Below are 6,363 nucleotides of genomic sequence, written 5' to 3' on the forward strand. Positions count from 1 at the left end.
TTGGCTCCCACTGCAAAGGTCCGCATGTAAGACAGCCTTAGACATGTCAGAGGAGTTGTTAATGTGGAATCCAGCCTGAGACATATTGGGAGGAATTGAGAAATCACAGCCTGAGGGATCATTGAAATTCAGCACAAATATCAGCCCTTCAGCCATCGTCCTCTGCTAGCTCTGTAAAAGCTGCCCAATCAGTCCAACTCATTTTCTCTCTCTCCAAAGCCCAGCAAATATTTCCTTTCCAAATATTTACCCCTATTGGAAAGTTGCTTTTGAAACTTTGTTTTTTCAGGCAAAGCGATACAGATTATCAAAACTCTGCAGAAGATTCCCACTGTGTTGCTCAGATGTGTTTTTGTCTTCAGTCTGGTGTCCTGATAATTACCAACCCTCCTGCCAATTTATTTACTCCAGCTGAACACTTTATCACTTTGGAGACAAATAAATCTCTCCTTAACCTTCTCTGCTCAACGGGAAAACAATTCCAGTTTCTCTCGTGTCCGCACATAACTGCATTTTTCCATCACTGGTATCATTCTAGCTAAACTCCTCACTATTATCTCCAAGACTCAGCATCTTTCCTAAGCATGATGTGCTAAACTGGACACAAGTATGGGTGGCATAGTGACAATGGGCGGCATGGTGGCACAGTGGTTAGCACTGCTGCCCCACAACCCCAGGGACCTGGGTTCGATTCCCAGCATTGGGTCACTGTCGGTGTGGAGTCTGCACATTCTCCCCGTGTCTGTGTGGGTTTGTTCCAGGTGCTCTGGTTTCCTCCACAGTCTAAAGATGTGCATGATTGGCCATGCTAAATCGCCCCTTAGTGACCTGGGATGTGAAAGTTTGAGGGGTAAATGTGTGGGGTTGTGGTGATAGGGCCTGGGATGGGGTTGTTGCCGATGCAGGCTCGATGGGCCGAATGGCCTCCTTCTACGCTATAGGGTTTCTATGATCTCGAGAAGGTGTCTACAATAATAATGTTTGAGGTACGTTGAGATGGATTATGCGTGTTACAAATATTATTGACTCCGATCAATGATTCTTGGATGCATTGACCTTATTTACTTATTTATTCGTAACAAATTTATAAAAAGATACCAATTCCCAAATTGCAAAGCTATTTTAAAAAATATTATGTTGTCATGAAAATATCATGGAAATCCAAGATATTGGAGCATATTCTGTGGGTTATGTTGTAATCATAAACTCTGCAAATATGTGAGTAAGATAATTAAGGCAGGGACAGAGTGATTGAATGGAACTAGTGCATTTGATGTGTTAACGAATCTAACAACATTGCAAACAGATGCTTACTTAAAGTAATTTAGTAACAATGGACGGGAATGTTGCACAGGTTGTTAAGGATTCAAAGGAAGGGATGCAAAGCATGAAGGAAGGTGGATAAGATGAGTTATTTTGTTTTAAAACTCTCAAAAACTGGAAAAGGGCAATTCCAAAGAAGTTAGAAACCAAAAGAGAAAATGCTGGAAAATTTCAGCGGGTCTGGCGGCATCTGTAAGAAAAGGAAAAGGATGATGTTTCGGGTCCAGATGACACTTTGTCAAAGCGGAAAGCTAAAGAAATTAGGTCAGATAAGGGAGAAATCAAAGGGAAAATGTATTTAAGTGGATACTGAAACCTATGCAGGGGAGCTGTTGCTTTTTCAGATCTTAGCCAACACAAGAATTGCTGTTTACCTCCCTGCAAGCAACGTGGTTGGTTCACCTCAGAAGCGATTCCAAAAGATGTCAAAGCCAAGTGTGGTAACAGTTACTGGATTTTTATAGATCTTAAATTCTGTATGATGTTGTGGTACAGATCAGGGAAAGTTAGCTCTGAAGGTAGTTAAGTTAAAATAGTTTGGAACTGTTTAAAATTGTAATAATGCATAAGGCCATTTCCTAAGTTAAGTGCCTTTTTAGTTTATTTTTTGTCCATTTAATAAGCATATAAGTTATTAAAATCACGAAGAGACATCATTCTCTGTGTTTGAAATCTCTCCTAAAACTTTCTTAGGTTTGAACAATGTGACATTTACCATTAACCATACCCTTTGATTTGATTTATTATTGTCACATGTATTAACATACAGTGAAAAGTTTCTTGAGCGCTATACAGACAAAACATACTGTTCATAGCGAAGGAAAGGAGAGACTGCAGAATGTAGTGTTACAGTCATAGCTAGGGAAGCTGCTGTTCTTGAGTCAGTTGGTAGATGACCTCAGATTTTGTATCTTTTTCCTGAAGGGAGAAGATGGAAGAGAGAATGCCCAGGGTGTATGGGGTCCTTAATTTTGCTGGCTGCTTTTCTAAGGCAGCGGAAAGTGTAGACAGGGTCAATGGATGGGAGGCTGGTTTGCATGATGGATTGGGTTACATTCATACTACTTTTGTAGTTCCTTGCAGTCTTGGGCAGAGCAGGAGCCATACCAAGCTGTGGTACGACCAAAATGAATGCTTTCTATGGTGCATTCTTAGCAATATTAACTATCACTCACTGGCATAGTCCAATTCCTGTATTAAACTGCCTATTAATTATTGTGTTATCTGTATACAAAGAATCCCAGCCATGAAGAGAAAATGCTCGATGCTGATTTATTCCTCCATTCAAATCATAACAGGAATTTGGCGCCTTGTCAGGACATTACAATGTGTGGGGATGACAAATGTTATTTGTTTCCACAGCAACTGCAGACCAGCATGCAGTTTTTTTTGAACAATGATGCAATCAGTATTCTAGGAGCAATGTTGGAAGTGACATTCCACGAGCTCTGTAAACAGTCAGGTTTAGTGATGCATCATTAATCTGTCGCAAGCAAATCCTTCTAGCTATTCAAATACCCTGGCAGCACTGACAGAGGCATGACCAAAAACAACTCCGCAAACTGACCATCTCCACATCTCACGTGCTCGTCTTCAGAGAGGATTTTGTCATTTTATTTCATGATCAGTTGGTGAAGTGGAGACATTTAAACAACGTCTACAAAACCAGACAAAACATTCATTATATTCTGGGTCGTGGAAGAATTACAGAACCTTGTTAAATTGTGAGAGTTCTGTCACTTCCAGCTCCAAGCTTGAGATAATTCCTTCCCTGTTCTGGATTTCATTATCACAAACACACAACTCTGGCTCTTAAAATCGCTTTCGTAAAGTTGCAATATTTGGCTGAATTTCAATTGGATTTAACAGGAGGGCTGTGAAATTGAATGGAATGTTCCTCTGCTGTCTGCTGCAGTGAATAAGATATTATTGAAATGTTCAGTCTACTCATGATTGCTTAACAAAAAGCAGGACAAATCCAATAATTACTGCCCCTTCCATCCACTCTCAATCACCAGTGAAGTGGTGGAAGGGGTCATCAACAGTGCTATCAAACAGCACTTACTCAGCAATAGGCTGCTCACAGACACTCAGTTTGAGTTATCTAGGGTCACTCAGCTCCTGACCTCACTATAGCCTTGGTTCAAACATGGATAAAAGAGCTGAACTCCAGAAGGGAGGTGAGAGTGATTGCTCGTGACATCAAGGCCACATTTGGCCAAGTATGGCGTCAAGTAGCACCAGCAAACTGGAATCAACGGGAATAACTCTCCATTGGTTGGAGTCATGCCTGGTACAAAGGAAGATGGTTCTGGTGATTGGATGTCACTGCAGGAGTTCTTCAGGGTAGTGTCCTAGGCCCAACCATCTGTGGCTGCTTCACCAATGGCCTTCAATGATATCTAACCACCTCCTCTTAACAACCAATGATGTTAACATCACTGAATCCCCCACTAGAAACATTTTATGGATTATCGTTGGCCAAAATCTAAGTTGGACTATCCACATAAACACTGTGGTTGCAAGAGCAGGTCAGAGACTGAAATTCTGCAGTAACTCACCTCCTGATTCACCGAAACCTGTCTGTAATGTACAAGTCAGGAGTGTGATGGAAAACTCTTCACTTCCCTGGGTGAGTGTAGCTCCAACAACATTCATGAAGCTTGATACCACTTGGGAGGAGGCAACATTCTTCACAGAATCATAGAATCTTACAGTGCCAAAGGAAGCCATTCGGCCCATTGAGTCTCCACCGACCACAATCTCATCCAGGCCCTATCAACATAACTCCATGCATTTACCCTGCTCGTCCCTCTGACACTATGGGGCAACTTAGCACGGCCAGTCCACCTAACTTGCACATCTTTGCTCTGTGGGAGAAAACCGGAGCACTCGGAAGAAATCAGGCAGCCACAGGGAGAACGTACAGACCCTTCACGGACAGTGACCCAAGCCAGGAATCGAACCTGGGTCCCCGGCACTGTGAGCTACCACTGTGCTACTGTGCCACTTGCCTGGCACCCAATCCACAAACATTCATAACCGCAATCACTGATGCAAATAGCAACAGCATGTATCATCCACAAGAGACACTACAAGGACTCACCAAGGTTCCTTCAATAGCACCTTCAAAATCCGAGAACATCACCATCTAGAAAGATAAGGACAGCCGACACAAGGCAACTCCACCACCTAAAGGGTCCCACCAAGCCAGTCACCATCCTAACATTGGAATATATTGCTGTTCCTTCAGTGTCACTGGGTCAAAACCCTGGAGCTCCCCCTCTAACAGCACTGTGGGGAGACCCACTACTGCAACAGTTCAAGAAGGCAGCTTACTACCACCTTCTCAAAGGCAAGTGGGATTGGAACTAAATGTTGGCCTAACTAGTAATGACCACAAATGTAAAAAAAAATGAAAATTGCACAATTTTTCAGATTCTGAAACTACAAGCATACACCTGGGAAACATTGGTGTAATTGGCCAATCAAATTAAACATTAATATATACACAAATATTATTGGGACTGAATACTGCCGCTGAATATTTCTGGATATTATTTTATTTATTAGTGTCACAGATAGGCATACATTAACACTGCAATGAAGTTACTGTGAAAATCCCCTAGTTGCCACACTCCAGCGCCTGTTCAGGTACACAGAGAGAGAATTTAGCATGGCCAATGCACCTATCCAGCACCTCTTTCAGATTGTGGGAGGAAACTGGAGCACCCGGAGGAAACCCACGCAGAGAATATACAGACAGTGACCCGAGCCGGGAATCGAACCTGGGTTCCTGGTGCTGTGAGGCAGCAGTGCTAACCACTGAGCCGCTGTGCCACCCACCTGCTTATATTACTGGGAGAATACTGAAGTTGTATCTTTCTGGATATTACTCAGACTGCACCTGAAGGTCAGATGAATGTCCCCCAGGATGGAAAACACATTTTACTTTGCTCTTTCCAACATTTGTGTCCATTGAAGCCCTAGGTTGATGGGGTGACCAGTTGATAGTCTTTGTGAAGATGCACCTTTATCTTCACAATGACAATCGACCACTCAGTGTAGTGTCACCATGTCCATGCAAAGTGAGATGAGGGACAAATCCTGTACTCAAAGCTCAAGATTCATGAACTACCCATAGCCAGCAACTACGATTGATAAGCACATGGTCAGGCACCTTCCTCATTTCACTCTCAGCATCGTGCTGGGGGCCCAACTCTGGTATCATTTGTAAGGGGAGCCTGAAGCAGTATGAGATCTTACTGTAGAACGATACCCTAACCTGTAAATAATGCTGCAATGTGCCAAAGGCAGAAAGGTTCACAACAAATGGATCAGAGACAGTTCTGTCACCCTCCTTCATATAGTCAGGTAAGATGGTGGATGATCAGGCAGCTAACAGGTGGGAGAAGTGGCTCCAAGAGGACCCAGCTCCCCCCCGCCCCCTTCAGCCAGCATGAAGCAGTTGCAAATGTCTTCAACCAAAATCACTCAGCAAACAATTACCTGTCCACCCTGTCTACGGTCTCAATCAATGAGAGATGATGGTATTGAACACAATAATATTCATGTGCCTTTAAGATTTTATTAAAAAAAATGCTCTCTGTTGTAAAGCCTTAGGTGATGTCATTGTGGGAGGAGGAAAGAACAGTGTGCAGTCAGATAATGAGGGTTGTTTTTAGTTTGGTTTTGGCTGCAGTGTTAGAGGCAGTCTGAGCAGCAAGCTGGAAAAGAAATCTCTTTCTCACTCTGTTTTACTTTGAAATTTTACCAGTTAGCTGAAAGAAAAGCTTGTTGCCATGTTCCAGTAAAGAATCTGTGCTTTGATGTTTTGGGGAGCTGATACGACTACAAACTGCTCTGAGTTTTCAAGATCATTTGAAAACAGCATTCAACCGTGGGAACTAGATTCCAGTATAATGTGAGCTTTAGTCTGTGCAGTGATAAACCTGTGAAATGGGTTTGTTTGTTGTCTGTGGATTTTGGTTTTAGTTGGAACATGTTAGAGACATTCATTAAGAGTTATACATTATAGTG

This window comes from Carcharhinus amblyrhynchos, chromosome 31, assembly GCF_965287045.1.
Source record: "Carcharhinus amblyrhynchos chromosome 31, sCarAmb.v2.hapA, whole genome shotgun sequence".
In the NCBI taxonomy this organism is placed as follows: domain Eukaryota; kingdom Metazoa; phylum Chordata; class Chondrichthyes; order Carcharhiniformes; family Carcharhinidae; genus Carcharhinus; species Carcharhinus amblyrhynchos.